At 37.6% G+C, this 20692-nt stretch overlaps 1 protein-coding gene across 1 annotated transcript in view; it reads left to right on the top strand.

Annotated features, from left to right (window-relative positions):
- The window catches only part of TMEM47 (transmembrane protein 47), a 662113-nt gene that overhangs the window by 2367 nt on the left and 639054 nt on the right, over window positions 1-20692 (top strand). The window lies entirely within an intron of this gene.

The following is a 20692-nucleotide window of genomic DNA, read 5'->3' as shown; positions in this document are numbered from 1 at the left end:
CGTTGAAATATTTTCTATATTGTTTAAGTAAAGTAGTGACTTATAATCATTTATGAGATTCCACATTTTCCAAATGACGAGTTTTTGTTGAATGTTTTTATTTTGTTAGTGTTTGTGCGTTGTTTAATTTTGAGATATGTATAATTCCTGGGTGTCCTAAGGTGATTTATAGACTTTCTATAGAGCATAGTGTAAGATAGGTGAATTTGATCCTATGCATTGGTGGCATGCATTATCTTTAAGAACCCAAATATTAATGTAACGGTGTTACATGTTCTGGTAGCACACAGTTGCAATAGGCTATGCAGAAGAAATAATATGCCCAACATATGTTTCAAACCATGTCATGGCTAATTTTAATAAGATAATTTCATTATTATGTTTTAAAATTGTGTGCACACAAATAGTTACAGGTTTCCATAGTGTGTGTGTGTGTGTGTCTGTGTATGTGTGTGTGTATGTGTAGAATGCTGGTTATTGTAAAATGTAAAATAAGTTTTTGCTGAGAAGACAAGCCATTTTTTGTTGCTCCAAGAAATTAAAAAAGTGAATATAAAATAAGTATGTTATATTAGAATTGTTTAATAAAAAAGCTGGAGCTAGTTTGCAATGATCTGTGTATTTATTTTCAGATTGTATGTATGTTATATATAGGTTCTAATGTTTATGTGCAAATGTGCACCCAGCTGGGGTGTGTCTTTTGTACAGTTTAAGCAGCAGCCAAGATGTATTTTCTGCCTGGCTGCCTTATTCATCTCAAATATATGGTCTCTTTGGCCAGGTTATGTGAGACACAGCATGTCGGGGATGTGTTAAAAGCACAACATTTAGGTGAATATTTTTGCATTTCTATATAAATATTTCAGAAGGGAGAAAGAAAAAAAATATTAGCATATGTGAGACAAAGAAACCTTGTCATATTATATGGAATTATTTAGAAGCAGTGTTTTGTTATAGCAAAGGTTTGGCAAATGTCTATTGGGAAAACAGAGTGCATGAACCAAAACAAATATACAACACAATTTTTGAGATTGTCTTAGGACTTCCTAGAGAGGACACTAGATTTTCTTGCCACTATGATGCCCTTCCACCTCTAGGCCATTGATCAAGGAGCCTCAGTCCTCACCACTGGCACCAGTGGGAGACATTCACTGAGAGGATAACAGGTACACACGCAGTATCTCCAGATGCAGCTCTCTACATCAAGCACAATTTTCCTTATGAGCACATGGGGAACACAGTCAGTCCAGGGCTGGTTTCTCCTTCTTTTGCCAGATCCCCAATAAGATTCCCCACTGGCACAGCTATAGAGTTAAGATCTTAGGTCCAAGCCAAGAGCTCCAGCACCCTCTCTGTCCAACCAGTACTTTACATCCCTTCACTATTAGCTGACACACACATTCTTGGAAATTTGATTTGTATACACACACATACACACACACACAGACACCTGGGAAAGGCTGGCACAGGTTTACTAACTATGCCCCCTTCTGCCCAGACTATAAGGTAGTTACCACCACCACCATCAGCCACTCCTGCCAGCTACCTTAAGGCACTTATAAGGGTACCCATTACAGTGATTGATATTAATACAAATTGTAGTTTGACCAAGAGCAAGGCTGTTAGGAGTGGCCCACACAGTGCCACCAAATACATATGCAAGTACTCCCAAAATGTAAATATCTCTACAAAGATCTGCCACAATGAAAGGTTTAAATATATTTAATAATAAATAATAAAAGAACAAGAAAATACTAAGTATATGTTCACAGTGACATCAGAGTTCAAATCACAGGAAATATTTAAAATAACATTAAAAGAGAGGCTCAGATACATAAAGAAATTCAATATCTAAACTAAACTTTACTATATTCCTGACTGAATCTAAGGGAACCACTATTCCCTACTTACTTAATAGAGAGAGGCAGGTGATGTGGTGAATGGTCCTTTTTGTTTTCAGGCCCAAGAGAGAATACAGAATGCTCAGTCTCACTAAGAGACTTTTCAAAATAATATCTAAATATTACTTTTGGGATAGCTTGCAGAATGACATCACTTCTGGTCATCTGATGTCTAGTTCCCATGCAAACCCCACATTGCTGGAAGCTAGCAGGATTTAGTACTAGTAAAAATACACAAACAAGGGCTTTTGCACAGATCTGTGTCAGGTGCTGGAAGACATAAAACAATTGCATACATCCATGGTTCCAGAGTAGTAATTAGTTCACCCTGAAGACAATACAGAAAGCTTCGTAGTACAGACTTTGTGTTTCTGTCTGCATTGAAACGTGTGAGATAGCATCTTTATGGCATAGTCTGTAAAGTGATTTAAATCCAGATATATTTTAAAGTTTGCTGGACTGAGGTTAACCTTCCAATTTCCTCTGTCAAAACATAAACATTTAAACAGCTACAATAGTGGATGTACATTTCTGTTTTCTTCAGTAGGACACGCTTTGGCTACATTTCAAACACAAGCATGTTACATTACCTTTTCAAAACAAACATCTGTACAAATCAGTTTGATATACTCATGGCATACAGCTGTAATACATTTGTAACACATGTATCTTGTATAAATCAGTTTGATATTCACAAATGACATATAATTATCTGCAAAATTCCAGTTAGCTGTACTGGAAGTGCCTCCTATTGTTACAGTCACATATAATATGCTTGGGCATATGAATGATATATTAGAGGAGCATAATGATGGCAAAAGGAGAGAGCACAATACAAAACTATTCATGTGTGTTGTGCACATGAAAGACTTGTGCAAAACAGGATGCATTATTTTGTCCATAGCCAATATGAATATGCAGTATTATATCACTGTATCTGGAAGTGAGGTATGTAATAGCTTTTATGCATTTATTTATTTAATTTTACTTGTCAGTTATGTATTTATTTAATTTTATTTGTTTACTATTTGTTTAATTTTATTTGTTTATTGTATTTACTTGTTTAATTTAATTTGCTGACTAAGTCCATAAGTTACATATGCCTCTTTTTCAGGTTTGATGCAGGAGCACTATGTGAATTGCTATAAAAAGTGGATACAGAGACGGGGCTACAGGATGAAACTCTTTAGCATTACCAGCTCATAGGATAGCCCGTTTTATTAAGCCACCAGTCCTTCTGTACAAAAACAATGCACACATGCAAACACACACACAGATGCACACACACACAGACAGGTGTACACATTACACGTACACAAACACACACACACACCTCATTCTTGTTTGTGTGTTTTCCACACACATGCAGTTGCAGGCTTGCTTTGCATACACACACATACACACACACACACACACACACACACACACACACACACACACACTGACTTAGTTTTTCACACACTGTGTGTAGTTTGCATTCACTTTACTGAAATCCACCTGTCATAGTTGAACATTTGTTGAGTTTATAAACAAAATTAAAAGAAGAATACATATATTTTGGAATACCTAGCAGAGTCATTTTAGCTAAGTAATGCCCACTTTGTGAGGAGGTATATTCTACGCAAGATAAAGTCAGGTATAAAAGATTACTGACACATTGAAATTTAATCCAATTCAGATTTAGTTATAGTTAATGTGTTATAAATGTCAGTGTCTATAGAAGTCACCATAATGGTGGCCTTGCAGTTACAGCAAGAAGTGTCTGAATGTACTTCTGACAACACAGTTAATTAGTCTGTTCAAACACCTCTATTTTTGTAACGGTAAAGTCTTGAACACACAAAACAACTGTTAGATTAAATAACATTGTAATAAACTGTACCTTTAAATGGACTTATTGGTAAAATGTTTTAAATAATGTGTACCCTTGTTTGATTTTAGCATTTGTCCTGCTGCTAAGTAGTGTACTATTGCTTATTTCATATTCTTTTTATTTCTGTTAATGGCTAAGATAAAAAAGATGTATAATTAGTTCAGCCTTAGGCCAAATGAACCTGTTTCTGGACTAGCCATTGACAAAATCATGAAGCCTTTTGCAGCCCACAAAACTTGCCTGAGAGACAGTACAGCAAAGTGCAAGGTGTTCTACATGAAGCCTTGCATTTACAATAACTATCTCTTGCTAGTGATGAGGACTACATTTCCTGTCATGCACTGCACTGCTGGCTAGTCTGTTTCTATTAATGCTTCCACGTCTATGACTCATTTAGTTTAGTTATTCATCCTCCTGTTGTAGTCATTTGCATTTGCTGAGTGCTCAACAGGGTCCTCAACCACAGCTGAGGTTGGATTAACCTGGTTTTGTCAGTCTGGTTTCTGTCAAGGAAGGTAATTAGACTAACATTCATTTGAAGACGGATAATTGTACTGTTTCATTTTTTTATTGCTGATGTGGAATGTATGATTGGTTGTTAATGAATACAATTGTAAATAACTTTGGAATAGCAGACCTCTTTCAAAATACAATAAATACATAAATACACAAATGATACTGTGATGTAAAGGAACTTCCGATCACAAAGACTTATAATAGAATGTTATTGGCTCAGTGGTATGGTAGAGAAGCACTTAATGTTTTTGCAGATAGTAGCAAAGCAATCCTGAAAAAATAAAGCATGAGCTGTGCGTGTTGAGAGGAGGGAGGCAGATGTAGATAGAGAAAGATTCTGCTTGGGTAAAACAGGAAAACGGTAGCAAAACCAGTCTGACTCACAGCTGTAATGCAAAAGTACCATAGTTTGAGAGTCAATACAACATGGAGTTTGGGAGGACAAGCAGAAACATGAAATAAAAAATAGTTGGACTGGACTGTGGATGAGTTTTGAGGATAAGTTTATTAAAGAAAGGTGAACAAATTGTGTGAGTTTTGCATGTTCTGCTCACATCTGTGTTGGTTTTCTTAAGGCATTCTGATTACTGTCCACCTGCCAAGACATGCTGAGTAGTGGCTATTAAACATTGTATTTGCATGTAATCTTTACTTTAGCCTTTGTGGCCTGGGATATGCCTAGAAATGATGTGCTTGCTTTAGTTCACTTATTCAGTTTAGCAATTATTTAAATTGAATAAAATCAAATTTCTGAAACAGTTTTAAGCTGAGTGGTAGATGAGAAATGCTGTTTAAAAGAATTGGCCTAATAATTTTTATTTTTATTATATTGTTATTGATTATTGTGAGGAAGTTAAGAGTTTTGTGTGGTTTTGTATTAATAAACTTACTGTACCAAGGTATGAGAACTAACTGGTAAGGCACTCCTGTAATTCAGAGTAAATTCAGGAGGTGATTGGACGTTGGTGAGGAAAGAAGGGGTCACACATATAATGTAATTTTAAAATGTTCATGCTCTTTTTAGACCACAGTGTCCCATAACCATGAAGCTCATCTCCACCGACTCATTCATCCAATGCTTCCTGCTTCCTGGCATCTGAAGACACTGGGTATGGGAGACAAGATTTGAAGACAGTGATGAGCCAGAACATTTTACGTGGCTTTGAGACCTTTGTTTTTACTTCAGTGTCATAGTTTGTTTGGTATTGTCTTTAGTGCCAATTGAGCTCTACAATTTCTAATGCTGGCTCTGAGTGTAATGTATGCTGGTATTAGTGCAGCTATCTAAGTGTTAAACCTATAAATGCACTCAGATGGGGCACACTTTTGTGCACATTTTGAGCAGCAGTAAAGATGCATGAAAGCTTATGTGCTCAGCATGCTTTAAACACATGTTGTGTTGGTGCATCTTAGGTTGGATATGACAGTATATCTTATTTTTAGGTCACTGTTTTCATAATACAGTGTGTGAGGTACTTGTGTAATCTCTAATACTCTTTCACTGATTTATAAGTTTGTGTTTTTAAAACTGATTATTATCCTTCGTCTAAAGAACAGCCATTGCAGAGTTGTCGTACTGCATATTTAGTGCAGAATGCATAAATAAAGTGAATGCAAAATGCCATTTATAGTCTTCTCCTAAGTCTTTCATTTAAAAAGACATCAAATTTTAAATACAAAACATAATTTTTCTGTGACCTACATGCAGGTTGGCCATTAAAGAGTGATTCAAAAGGTAGCATTAATCTGAACAAGCAACTAATTTTCTGCTCTGTTTGTCTGACAAAGCAGAGATTACTATTTGGATGCATATACACTCTGCCTGTTGCTGGTTTTCATATGTACTACAGAGCTAAGGAAGGAATTCTGTGCTAACTTTGGAAACAGGGTAAGCACATGGCATTTCTGCCTCTTAGCTTATGTTTTGGCACTCAGCAAGATCTCTGTTAACTCATGAGAGCTTTGCTGCAATTTTTTATTGGTTACTAAACAAGGTGCAAATGCAGTGTTAGTTTCTTTCCTTACTGACTGGCTGTTTATCCATTAGCTTTGATAGTGTTTGAAATATTTGTTTGTGGTGCACAGGTATGGCACATTTTAATGTGTTATTTTTTAAAAAAATCTTTGGGCAGTAAATGTATTGTGATTTTAAATGTAGCATATATTCTTTTTCTGACACTTTCAGTGTCTCTCTACTTTTTTTCCTGCCATTTTTTTCTAAAAGTTTCATTGTAGTTCATCATTTTTCCACGCACTGCTCACTAACACTTTCTTTTGTTTGGCATGCATCTTTCTGTGCTATTCTACCCATAATATTCTAAGTACTGCAGTATGTTTAAATGTAGGCTATGGGGATAAATGCAATTCCTTGTGCTTGTGTGTCACTTCATTATAAACATTGCTGACTGACTCTTCAGTGACTAATCAGTCATTTCTGGTAGGGTAGATGGTAATGGGGAATAAGTGATTAGACACGATTTTCAAAAATTTCATACTACATAGGACAGTCATGATTCATGCAAAGTCCATTATTCCATGCTACCAAATTCCTGGTGGATATGCCAAAAATGATCAGTGCCATTATGATAAACCTTGAAGCCTGTACCTTCAAATCCTTTTTTTTTCATTTCTTACTCATAAAATAGCTGCATCTGATACAGTCTGTAGAATAAAGATAACCAATTGCTTGCACTTGTTAACATAAAGCAGTTTGTCTTTTTACTCCCTGCCTGTGCAGCACTTTCATGCAAATATGGTTACTGATTGCCTGCCATCCATCCTTCCTTTCATCCATCCATTTTCCAAACCACTTCTTTTGATGAGAGTCATAGTGGTAACAAGCTGAGTAGGATAAACCAGACTTTCTCATCATCAGTAACACTCATCAGCTCATTCTGTCAGATCTCCAGGCACTCACATCAGGGTAAGCATACAGTTATGATCAGATTTGGAATATCATCCATTTAGAGTTTCTTGGGCCTGCTCTAGAGATTTTTGCTGGTATGCCATGCCTAGTAGTATGCTGAGAGGCAACTTTGGTAAGATTCCAAACTACTTTAACCCAGAGGATCAGTAGTTTTATCTGAGATCCTCTCTGTTTTCATAGCTCCTCACTCTCTCTTGAGGAGAGTGAGCCTTTACTTCTTGTTTTTGTATTTAAGATTTCTTTCTTTTCAAGTTGCTGCCCAAATCTTGTGACCATAAGTGGAAATGGTGGAGTGGGTGTAGTCTGACCGGTAACTTAAGAAATTCATCTTATGACTTGGTTGTGGCTTCACCATTACTTTTTAGTACAATAGAAATGCAACCCCTGTCTCCATCCCGGTTAGTCTCCTGATCCCCCCTATTTGTCAACAAGACCCCAGGATACTTAAGCTGCTTCTTGTGACATTACTGATTCCACTGCTGCAAACAACACTCCATCTTTTTTTCAGAAAGTGTCATTTTTTTTCATTTTATCTGCTTCACACTTGGTGATGAAATACTTTAGCAAACACAGGGAATTATACTCATTTGAGTATAAGACAGCATACTCTATGAACACAGATGTAGTCAACAACCTTGATGTCTTCCAGATCTCAAATGCTCCTTTAGATCCTGCTCTTGAAATGGGAAATGAGACATGTTTGACAGAGTCCCATGTCTGCCTAGAATGTATTTGACTTACTAAATACTGATGACATTTTTTTTCAGAAAGATGTCAGCCCTTTCCACTGCTTTGCCACAAAAGAATTGTTTAATCACTACAATAACTTTACATACAGAAATATTTATAGGCTCTTCAGCTACCTCTGACACTCTTGGCTCAAAGACAGGCTGGCCAGGTGGATTCCAACATTCATCAGTGTTCCTGCCACCACTACACAGTGTCTCCAGTCGAGGTAATTATTTCTTCACTCTTTCTGAGAACTGCCTTAGTCAGTTTTCACAGTCCATCATACGTCAGCTGATGGTGGTTTTCCAAAGTTGATTTGAGTCAATCAAAAGTTACTCTTAGTGGCTTTATTATTTTCGGCTTTTCCTAGTTAGGGGTCACCACAGCTGAACTCCAGTCCACTCATGATTGGCAGTGGATTTTACAGTGCTGAGTTGCCAGTCTGACGCCCAACCTTCAACGAGGGCACGCCCATTTATGCAAGCACCTACCTGCATGTCTTTAATGTCACTCGACCGTGGGGAGGACATGCAGACTCCACACAGAAGGCGCTCCAGCTGAGAATCAAATGGGAGAACCTCTTGCTGTTAGGCGACAACGCTAACCGCTGCACCACAGCGGTGCTCCTGAACATTTCCTTCAGGGACCACTGCAGCTATTGCATTACTGACCTATCGGTACCCATTGGAAAAAAATCCCAGAGACACATACTTTGATGGCTTCCCTCAATTCTGGTGTGCATCATTTGGTCTGATGTTAGTACTATGAACATTGATCCTTTTGGCCACAGGCCCGTGTCACAGTATCAACTATTGAGTTCTTTAATATGGTCTATTTGGATGCTACGTCGCCAGCTTCACTAACTGTACAAAATATATTCTGGAGTTGAGAATTAAACTTATTCTGCACTTAAGTATTATCTAAGCTTTCCTAGGACATACTTAAAACATTTGGATTTCCTGGGATGTCTGAGTGACTGCCTCAGCTGTCTGACTCAGCTCAATACTGACCAACTGATAGCTCAGCACATCATGATCTGAATGTCCAGAATCTACAACTTCGGGTCTGATCACATGACTGACTGCAGTACCAGGCACTAGCCTTTGTCCTGTTTATTATGGACAATCCGTGAGAAGCACTGATATCTGAAAACAGTTTCCCAGTCTGATTCAGGTCAGGCAAGATGTTGCCTCCAGTTATGCTTTTCCAGGTTTGTTGCACAAGAGTTGGACTGTCTCAGAAGAAATGTATATTCAATAGGTGGTATTGTATCATGTTCTGCAGTAATGGTCTCTAAGAAGGCTGACTACCCAAAGCAGTTGTTAGCTGCATATGCACAAAGAGTTTTCTTTCATGCAACTCATAGCTGCATTGGGATAAGGGCAATTAAATCTATCCAGTAATCTTCAACTTACCACACCAGCTCTGGTTCCTTCCCCAGAAGTCAGGTATTTTCTCTTTTCCAATAGGCAATTTACAGTGCAAGGGTTTATTACACTGTAATCATGACCATAAGAAATTTGTTGAATATTTTCTGAAAAAAATGTGGAAACACTTTGCAAAAAAGTTGCTGTCAGTTTAAGTCTGCACTGTTTCTGAAAGACCTGCTCTCAGTATAAGTGACTTACTTCATTGTAAGGCCTGTTGATAAATAGGCTTCCTATGAGAACCAGATTTCAAAATACCTGTTCTCAGCGTGCTCTCAGTGTAAGCAGTCACTTACAGTGAGAGCAAGCCTTTTGAAATCGGGGCCTTGGAGTTTAGGTACACAATCCCAGTATCATTTAATATTTTGTTGTATTGTATGGTGCAGTTTGTATTAGTCGCAGTCATTGCTAGACATGTACTACAATATGTAGGTGCTTTCATTATGAGATTTCTTTAAATGCAGTACATGCTAGACTGTGCACAGTACCTCTTCAAGGTCTCTAAACATAAGAAACAGTGCAGCTTTTTTATATAGTAGGCCTTCATGTGGGTAGTATAATAAACTGTGCTTGTTTTGCTGAATGGAAAAAAGCAAATAAAATAATTAGACAGCGCAGCCTCTCTGCATGCAATACTTTTAGTAGGAAAATGTAATTGTACAACTACTTAACATTTTATTAAATGTTTATTGATGGTTAGCATATTTCACTGTTTTGTCAGCCTAGGGCCTATATAAACCTAGCCAAATGTACCCTGGCTTTCACCACCAAAGAAAATTATTTTCCTGTGCCACTGTTGAGCAGAGCCACTGAAGTCATCCCCGGGTGAATTTCCTATCTCCCATCCAATCAATATTTTTCTTGAAGACTGATAATGAGGAGCTTTGTTTGATATAGATAGGTAGTTTGTTCCAGAGTATGGGAAGTCTCTGGGACAGGAATCTATCCCTCCAGCATGTTCTGTTTATTGTGGTGATGAGGTTTAGGTCCCTAGAGTGTGTAGCTCATAGGGATTGGGATTTCTTTAAGTGGAGCATGTCTAAAAGCTTTGGGTTTGACATAGCTTTGTGTGTTAGGCAGAGATCGCCTCTGAGTAGGTGATATGCAATGGAGTAAAGCTGCAGTTTTTTGAGATGGTCTGCATAGGGCATCTCTTTGAGGCAGGTAATCCTCTTTGTGAGGTATTTCTGTGGCCTTTCCAGTTGTTGTAGATGTCTTGTGAGGTACATACCAAAAGGGGCATTGTACTCTGTAATGGGTCTAATGAGTGACGAGTAGAGGGGAACAATGACCTCTTTTTTCCTGGATGAGAAACCTTTTGTGATGAGGTGTGCCACATAGAAGGATTTCCTGACTACTGTGGCGATGTGATTATCAAAGGAGAGACTACTGTCCACCTGTGTCCCAAGGTCTCTTATCACACTTTCGGTGTTAAGTAGACTACCACCTATGTGGTAGTTCATGGGTACTGAGTTTTTACCAAAAGGAATGACAATGCACATTTTGACATTGAGCTTGAAGCCATGGCTTTGACACCAGGCATCTGTCTCAGCAAGGCCCTTTTGTAGGATGTCCACATCTTTTGGAGTTTTGATTATGGCTCCTAGTTTGCAGTTATCTGTGAACTTCATTAGCCAAAGACCTTCTATGTTGGCCTGTACTTCAGAGAAGTAGATACCAAACAGGAGAGGACCCAGGACTGATCCCTGTGGTACTCCACATGTCACTGGTCTGAAGCTGGATTTGGAGTCTGCTACTTTCACAGTGTGGGTTCTGTCAGTGAGCCAGTTGGCAACCCATCTTGTGACATAGGGATTTATACCTAGTTTAGTGAGTTTATCTATAATTCCAGAGTGGGGGTGGTGTCAAAAGCCTTGGCGAGATCTAGATAGGCTGTGTGAACCAACTTACCCTCATCTATGGCTTTGGTGGCTGCTTCAAAGAAGTCTATCAGGTTTAGGAGACATGATCTGCCTTTTACAAACCTGAACTGGATGGGGTCCTGAGTTTGGAGATTACCAATGTCATTGTTTATAAGTTCCATGATGATACGCTCCATAGCCTTGCAGACCAGGCTCGTTAGGCTAATGGGGCGGTAGTTTCTGGGGTCTGTGGTGGCTCCCCTTTTGTGGAGTGGGATAATTGTTGCTGTGCGCCATCCAGTGGGCACATAGCCTGAGGTGAGGCTATGATTCAACATGGTACTTAGGTGGGGTGTCAGTTCGTTCTGAGTTCATGTAGAACACAACCTGGGATGTCGTCAGGTCCCATAGATGCTGTGTTCTTGGCTTTGGATAGTGTGTTTTTTACCTGTGCAGCCGTGATTACAGGAACTTTGCATTCTTCTGGTATAGAGATGGGCCCTTTAGGGGATGACAGAGGGGTAAAGTTAGCACTGAACCTATCTGCCAGGATGTTGGCAATATCCGTTGGTTCTGTATATTTAGTGCCATTGTGCTGTAACTCAGAGCAGATCTGAGTGTTGCCATTGAGATTCTTGACATAGCTATAGAATGCTTTGTGGTTGTCTTTAGAGTCAGTGGCAATTTTGTTTTCATAACTAGCTTTGGAGGATTTTATGAGGGATCTCAGCTTCTTACTGAAGCTGACCAGGGAGTTTCTCCAATCATGGAATTTTACTTTTTTTTGCAACAGTTTCTTTCTTCTGTTGTAGAGTTTGTTTATGGCAGGCGACCACCAGATTGGCTTCCTTTTTTTGGAGGATAGCATCTTGGTTCTGTTAGGGATTGCACGATCCATGCACTCATGTAAGTGCTTATAAAGTGCATTTGTGTAGGATTCAGCAGTCATACCTCTATTGTCCATCAGCATGGGTGTCGTGAAGTTTGCCACATCTGTCTTAAGAAGCGTGAAGTTGGCTTTGGAGAAATTTTTTTTTTTGTGGTTTCCCTAATGGGGGGTGGGGGAGGGATGTGGATGTCTAGGGTGATTAGCTTATGGTCGGATCTGACCAACGAGGAATTGACCTCTGGTGTGGTGCACCGGTTGCCCTTGTTGGTAATAACCAGGTCTAGGATATTGTTGCCCCTGGTGGGGGTGTGGATAAGTTGATCCATGGCATTGGATTTTATGAATTCCAGAAAACGTTGAGCACAAGAGTTAGTACATGAGTAGTTTTCCCAATTAATGGTAGGGTAGTTGAAATCGCCCATTATTTGGGTGTTTCTGATTCTGAACATCATCCCAAGGCTTGGCTGCATAGGTTAGTCGCCCTATTTATTTTCCAGGTGAGACTCTTAATACTTTAACTAATTAATCATGGAAATTGCTTTGATTTTTTGGTGTCAGTCCTCTCATCTTACACCAGATTCCTAAGGATAACCCATATCATAGAGAATGCAAACCCTTCCACCATGACAATCTTCAGATTACAGGAGGGGTGTGTTAAACTAAAGATATATACATTCAACAATCTCAATGTTTTGTGACCTCCAGTTATTCTGCTGCATTTTGCAATTAAATCAGCCAGTGGTTATGAAAAACTAAAAGATAATTTTCCCAAGATAGATAGGGTAAAGCCTTTTTTGCAACCTGTGGAGAGTCCTTGCAACTTCCTCCATTAAATAATCAGTTCCATGGTCAGGAATTTACTGGAAAGTGGGTTTTATCCATGGCAACAACTTCAGCTGAATTTGCAACTTTGACAGCATTGCATTATCACAAGCTTGGCCATAAAAAAGTTGGCCAATGAGAAATTTCCCCTATCCAGTATACAGTTAAGAGTAAGTCTGTCTATATAACTGCACACCTCTTTCTAGCCAATGTCTCTCACTTGTCCAGTCTATCATTCCCTCTGGTAGTGCATCTAAGTGCCCAGTACACACTTTGTAAGTAATTTTCTTCACTCACAGATCTTCTCTGACTTAAGATTTTATGACCTTCTCTCCTACTTGTCCGCTGACAGTGCTGGAAGTTCATCACATATTCCTTCCTCTTCTCTTCCAGTGTATAAATATAAAGTAGTCAGTAGCCTTTTGTCATATCCTGTTATCTCCATTGCCTTTATCACTTTGTTAATTATTTGTTAAACAGACAATTTCCCCTGTTCTGTTCTATGTAGCTGTTACAAATGTATATGACAGTGTGGTTGGAGAATTACCAACACCTTGTGTATTTAGAAATAGCTTTTGTATTTTCACCTTGTTATGTTTGCTAACATCCTGTTGACTTTTATCACTGCTCATTCACATTGCATTGTGTTATGCTGACTAACAGAAAATGTTTCTTCATTGTCTTCCAAAAAGCCATCCTACCCTGCATGCATGCTAGTTTTCTTTTGTTTTCCTCATAAAAGTGCATAGCATCTCAGATAATAGCAGACCTTATGGGAGATTGGCATTTGGGTGAGTTCACTACCGAAATGTTATTGTTGGTTGATTAGGGATAATCTTGCTGTCATAGTGAGAAATGATGTGTGACATGTATGTGCAGTGCTTTAAGTTCTCCTTTAACTGCCACACTCTTCTTCTGTTTAGCTTGTTTTTTTGTCAATGTATTCCTGGTGTATGACAATGCTTAAATTAAGATATGTTATACATACAGAGTTCAGGCTCCATATTTCAGTAGCCCATTTGTAGAACTGAAACAGGTTGAGCTGGAAAAACTCCTGCTCAGCAAAAGCGATTCATTTGCCCATGTGTGTTGATATTTTTATTGTTGCATACATGAAGGGAATTTTTGTTAATTACATGTGTGACATTAGAATTAAACACATACACAGCTGGCTCGAAGATCATCTCTATTCATCAGAAATTTGTTTAGCTAAATAATGCTTGAGAATCTGATTGAAAGGTGCTTGCATAAAAATAAGGATGCATATCAGTTTGGCGATTACCTTTTTTGCCTGGACTGATTATGCAAGCCTGGTAGTATGACATATCAATCCCAGGAAGTGTTACTCCCACATAGTAAGGGATCAGAAAATGGCGACAGGTAGTTATCAGCCTGAGAGCACTGATGGCCTTTTCTTGGATATTTGCTTGGACTATTCATTTGGATGGTGTTTAGTGTGGTTTACTATTAAAATGTTGAAACTCAAAACTTTTTTTACAAAATTATCCAGTTGTTTATCCGAGTTTGGTAATACTGAATTACCAAAATGCTGGAAATGATAACCACTACAATCAAAATTCGAACATCATAACTTCCAATATCAAAAGTCCATGTTACCATTAATGTTTTTGCAGGGGCAAACATTCTCCACACCCCCTGCATATTGTATATACCAACTCTGAGACTGCAGTACAGTGCAGAAAAGGGAAAATTTCCCGATCTGCACTGTAGCTCGATTTCAATTCAAAACGTCAACTTCATATTAGCAAATCTGTACTTACTTTTGCTAATATGAATTCACATACTTTCAGTTTGATATTACGGACGTTGGTAGAATACACTTTCAACCAACCTGTATTTGCCAAACTGCTATTTGACATTTTGATAGTAAACCATGTAACATTGTTTTCTGCTGTAGTTGTGTAGTGTTTGCAGTTCTTTTATTACCAAGTGCTATGAATGAGTTCTTGCCTAGGCTGAGCTTTCAAGGTGTGGAGATGTCTAGTTGGTGTTACAAGAAAAAGTTTTTGGGGTTTGAGGCTGGGAAACATTGTGACCAATGGTTTACTGTGTGTGACAAATGATTCACTGTCTATAGCTAAGCTGTAGAGTTTTGGAGATGTTTATTTATCATTCTGAGAGAAAGTCATTATGGCTGATGGTTTATAATGAGCCTGGAATTAAGCTGATGAGGATATTTGTTGCAGCTAGTGGCATCTTGCTGACTTATTAAGGCTATGTTTTGCTTGTTTTATTCTGCCAGCTTTCAAAGTATGGGAGTTACTTGAATTCTTATTAAGTCTGCTGGCACGTTATGGATGGCCTTTCATAAGCATTTTTTTTAGTATTTTGCTAATGTTTGAAACTGGTGTGTCTATATACCAATTTAAGGATTATAAATCCCTGATAATTTTTATTCTGGATACTGAAAATATATTATGGCAAAACGACTAATTAGTATTTCTGTGGTTTCTTAAGTAAGCTGTGGTTTTCCTTTAGCAGGCTGTTTTTAATTATGTATTTTGTAAATGTATTTTGTTATGCTGCCCTAGTTGCCACAATGTATTTTTGCCTGCTGTATGTTAAATATTGTTTCATGAACTGTTTCTGTTTAGTACATATTCCAAGATAATTATCCTGAGAAGATGGCAGTGCCAGAAATAACTGGGGAGACTAGATCTTTTTTTCAGTGAATTTTGGTTATTTACATTAATTTATTATAATACACTGTTTGCGTTTGTAGTAATTAAGCATTGTAATAAACATGAAGTACATTAAGTTTTGCATGTGTGCATATTTATTTTTTGGGGGGCAGTGTTCACTGCCCATCTGTGCAGGGTGAGGCCCTATGTAATACAATTCCTTATACATCATCACCTCAGGAGGCTGATGTTCCTCAGAAAATTGGGCACAGTATTTTTGCAGTCAACAGTCTTCAGAATGAATCACAGCAATCAGTAATTGAGCAGCCAGTCTACAAAAAAGTATTGTTCTGTAATACTTATCATAATTTATCTAGAAAATAATCAGCTAGGGTGTGATATATGTGGTGATCAGGGTGGGGCAGTGGGAAGCACTTGAATTACATATAGTAGTGGGTTGGTGATGGAATAACTTTGATCATTGATACTGCAGAGGTGATTTGAAGAGGATGATGCAACAGCATGATGAATACACCTCATTCTGTGTCCATTTTAATGTTCATTTTCTGAGTCTTGAAAATAAAAGATCTAGGAACTGAAAAAGCATTGTCAGGTCTGTGTGATGCATAAAGGTACAATTAATGTGCATTTGTGATTTGTGTTGCTAACTATAATGTGTGTTCAGTTCATATATATATATATATATATATATATATATATATATATATATACATACACATATGTTCATATACACATGCACACATTTTCATGTGTATATATATATATCTATCTATATATATATATAAATATATAGATAAATGTGTATATAATTGTGTATGTACATATATGTATATGTGTGTGCGTGTGTATATATATATATATATATATATATATATATATATATATATATATATATATAGGATACTAGTCTTTGATCAAAAAGATAGTTGTTGAAAAAATAAAATAACTGTACAACTTGTTGAAAATCAGCGGATGAAATGTTAACATCTTTTTTCTAAGCAAAATTACTGTACAGCACTGATTGAATAAATAGCCCTTTTCTTACATTGTGCAATCTCAACATTGGTTTGTATATCTCACAGGGTGTATGGGGATGCAGCCCCTATTGGGAAGCTGCAGGTGGGGCTTGCCCATGCTAAAACATGTTTTTGTGTGTGTGTGTGTGTGTGTGTGTGTGTGTGTGTGTGTGTGTGTGTGTGTCTGTGTGTGTGTGTTTTGTTTGTTTTTTGATAATTTTATCTTCTGTGTTCCAGCAGTTTGACTAACTGCCAGAAATCCATATATACATTTAAATATATATGATTTACTGTCAAATGCTCGACATTTGGAAGATTGCATAATTACTGCAATCTTGCCATGAAAGTAGGCATGCTGAAAACTTGCATGCTCAAAATATACACTGAATGTGGAAAGTCCCTACCACTCCAGACCAAGGATCAAGCACTAACATGGGTCACAAAGGAGGACAAGTTTGAATAGTCAGTAATGACAACGTTCGACATTCCTGTTATTGGTAGGCAAGTTTCACTTTGATTAATTCGACCCTCCAAGTGTCGAGCGTTCGATAGTAAACCAAGATAGATAAACAGAGTTTTGCACATAAGTAACCTGGTGGTCATTTACTTTTACTGACTATGCAGTGCTCACTGTGGATGTGAGGCTGTGTCTGAAATTGGCCTTGGCTTATCAGGGCTTACTAATTATTTTTTTGTAGTCTGTGATTGGTTGATTTGAGTTTCTTAGTCCATATCATCGTCTAATAATCTTTTGATACTAGAAGATCAGAATGCTGAGACTGTTGGTTCTGTCATCACCAAGGTTACTTTGATTTATATTTGACTGATTTATATTTCAACAGTTGGCCCCACACCCCCTAACTGGTATATAGTGACTCTATGGTTTCACTACAATCAGGAAAGTTGTAGCACCCCTCGCACCACCTTACTAATATGTACTAATACTAACCCTAACCCTGCACCTTACCTTAGAAAACCTCTTTAGGTAACATTAGCACTACAAAAGATATACTCAGACAATCACACATGCATCATCAAACATGCACAAGACTAAAGCTTTCGCCTTAACTAACTTTTACATTATCTAATCGTTACATATTAGCATCCTCACAAACACACTCTTAGCCTAAATACCAACCCAGGTAAAGCTGTCTACATTCTTATGCTGCCCTTCTGAATGTTGACATTCTGAACTGCCAGCACTGTCAACTACACCTGATACGGTGGTATAATTGTAGCTACTGGGGCTTCTAATTATAGAAAACAAAACAGATGTTTATGCAGTCCTTTATGCAGTTATGTCTACTTTTTATAGAAGGGTTCTTTTTCCTATGTATGTCTCCTTTGAAGAAAAATCTCTGTCTGTTCCACTCATTAAATGATTTTGTAAGAGGCAGTCCACTCAGCTCAGGACCTGTATGCGTTAAGTGGAATTTCTCCTGTTGTAAGGACAAAAAAAAAAAAAAGAGAGAAATTGAAGAATGTTGGTGAGTAACAAACAAGCTGTAAGTAACAACAGTGAAAGGAGTTTCAAAGGTCTAAGGGTTCACACAGAAATGAATGCTGGTCCTGGCAAGGTAGAATAGTCTGAATTTTAAGGACTGACCATGAAAATATTTGGCTAGTATGAAATCCCTTCTTGTCCAGTTTATTTGTTGTACATACTCATTATCTACATACGTAGCAATACTTTTGGATATTTCTTGAAATAAGAAAAGTTATTTTTGGCACTTCAGCAATAAAAAAACGCCTTTTATTTTAGCCATTAAGTACGGAAGAAGTAATTAGGGACAACCATATTGCCAAAGTGGTTAGAAGGACCTTCTATATAACCCACCTTATTATGAAAGGATTCACATCTATATCAAGGGAGGTCATCGTACCCCTTTATTCATCCCTCATCAGGCCCATAATAGAATACAATGCCCCATTTGGGATGTACCTAACCCGACACCTGCAGCAACTTCAAAGACCCCAAAAGTACCTTACAAAGAGGATTAAGGGACTCAAACAGATGCCATACGCTGCTCGGTTAAAGAAACTCCAGCTCTACTCAGTTGCATACCGCCTACTTAGAGGCGACCTATGCCTGATGTATAAAGCTATGTCCGACCCAGAATTAATGGACATGCTTCACCTCAGTAAATCCAAATCCCTTAGAGCTACGCGCTCGAGTGACTTAAACCTCAGCACAGAAATAAACAGGACATGCTGGAGGGACAGAGAAACCCAGAGGCTCCCCTCACTCTGGAATAGAATTCCAGTCCATGTTTGGCAGAGCCCCTCACTGACCATCTTCAAGAGGAATCTTGACAAGTGGATGGGTGATTATCCCTGGGATTACTTCTGTGTCACTGCTGGACAGAGGCACAGTAATCTAACCTTAAAAAGGGCACAATAAACTCAATTCAAAGAGGGCATAAGCCAAACAACTCTGGCTAGGCTTGTAAATGCCTTAGGGCAGATAGCCTAGTATGAACCTATGAAACTATGAATCAAAATTAAAATGTCAAAATAGAACAAGTGCTTCAGCTAAGCTGCTTTCCAATGTTCTAATGCTATTACACATCTGATTTTATAGCTGCAGACAATTATGTCATCAAAAGTTAAAGAAACATACAGCTTAATTTCACTACCAATTAAGTAAATGCATGTCAGTAGATATTTGTGAACATATTAACAATAAAAGTCTAGTGAATGGCGCACCGTGATTACACTGAAAAAAATGGCTAAATTACATCCTGGTTCAGTAGTACTCTCTTGTGGGGTTTGTGTCAGATAACTGAGTTTTCAGAAACTTGAAATTTATATGGTTGAGACCATATGATTGAGTTTCCAAAAACTAGAACATCAAAAAAAAAAAAAAAAACACAAAATATAACTTCTTTTACATTTTTTCAGGGGGAACAAGCACCCCTGCACCCTCACACCCCACTGAAAGTTATATATATATATATATATATATATATATATATATATATATATATATATATATATATATATATATATATATATATATATATATATACAATATATCTGTATATCTATATATATATACAATATATCTGTATATCTATATCTATATATATATATATATATCAACTCCGAGATCACACTACAGTGGGGAAAAGGGTACATTTCCCTAATTCCCCTATCCTCACTGCACTGTGCACTCCATTCAAAAGCTTTAAGTTTTTAAAAACTCAATCGTAGGGTTTCAACCATATGAATTTTGAGTTTTTGAAAACTCAATTAACTTGACAGGGACCCCTATTGTGAGACCCAACCTTAACAGCTCTTAGAGAGGTGTTAACCAATTATTAAGCATCCCCTTTGCACCATTAACATCAGGCAGCACTGACCAGTAAACAGCAAAAGTAGGACATGAAAAATCTTTGTTTCAGCTCCCATTTCTGCTGTCTGTCTGCTAAACTAAACACAGCCTTTTGAATTTAACTGCTTCCCCTACACAGGGAGTATGTAAAAATGTCAGCCACTCCCCACTGCTTTACCAGCTTTCAATGCTGTCACAACATTTTTTTTTCTTTTGCTTATTTTACTTTTCTCTAAATAGTAGTACATGGATAAAATAATTCTCCATATACAACAAAGAATTATGATTGTATCTTTGCATCAGACTATTTTGTGTTCTCAATGTAGTAGCCAAGATTCAACTCTCAAGCTTCGCTCTTGAGGTGAATTTATTGTCACTCATGTTTCAAACACATAACACATACGTTACATTCAGAGACCCAATCATACTCCTCTATATCATCTGTAAATGCTCCATCAATAAGTATTATAATAAGTATTTCATAATAAATTCATTATTTGTCCCTTTTGGTTGCAAGGTATCAAACATATATATAAACCATGCCTGATTTTTAATAAACAATCTGACACATTCAGAAACAATTCTGAATATGTGCAGGCAGTCATAATGAAAGACTTCGTAAGTTTCGGATCCTGCCCATAGCACTCAACAGTCCAGATTTTTTACTCATATTTTTGGCTCATTTCTCATAAAATTGTAGTTTTCCGGCAAATCACTGACAAATTACTGGGGAC

Source organism: Protopterus annectens, chromosome 5.part0 (assembly GCF_019279795.1).
Source record: "Protopterus annectens isolate FY-2018-M chromosome 5.part0, PAN1.0, whole genome shotgun sequence".
Taxonomy (NCBI): domain Eukaryota; kingdom Metazoa; phylum Chordata; order Ceratodontiformes; family Protopteridae; genus Protopterus; species Protopterus annectens.
The sequence above is the reverse complement of the archived record's forward strand: the minus strand, read 5'-3'. Positions and strand labels throughout refer to the sequence as shown.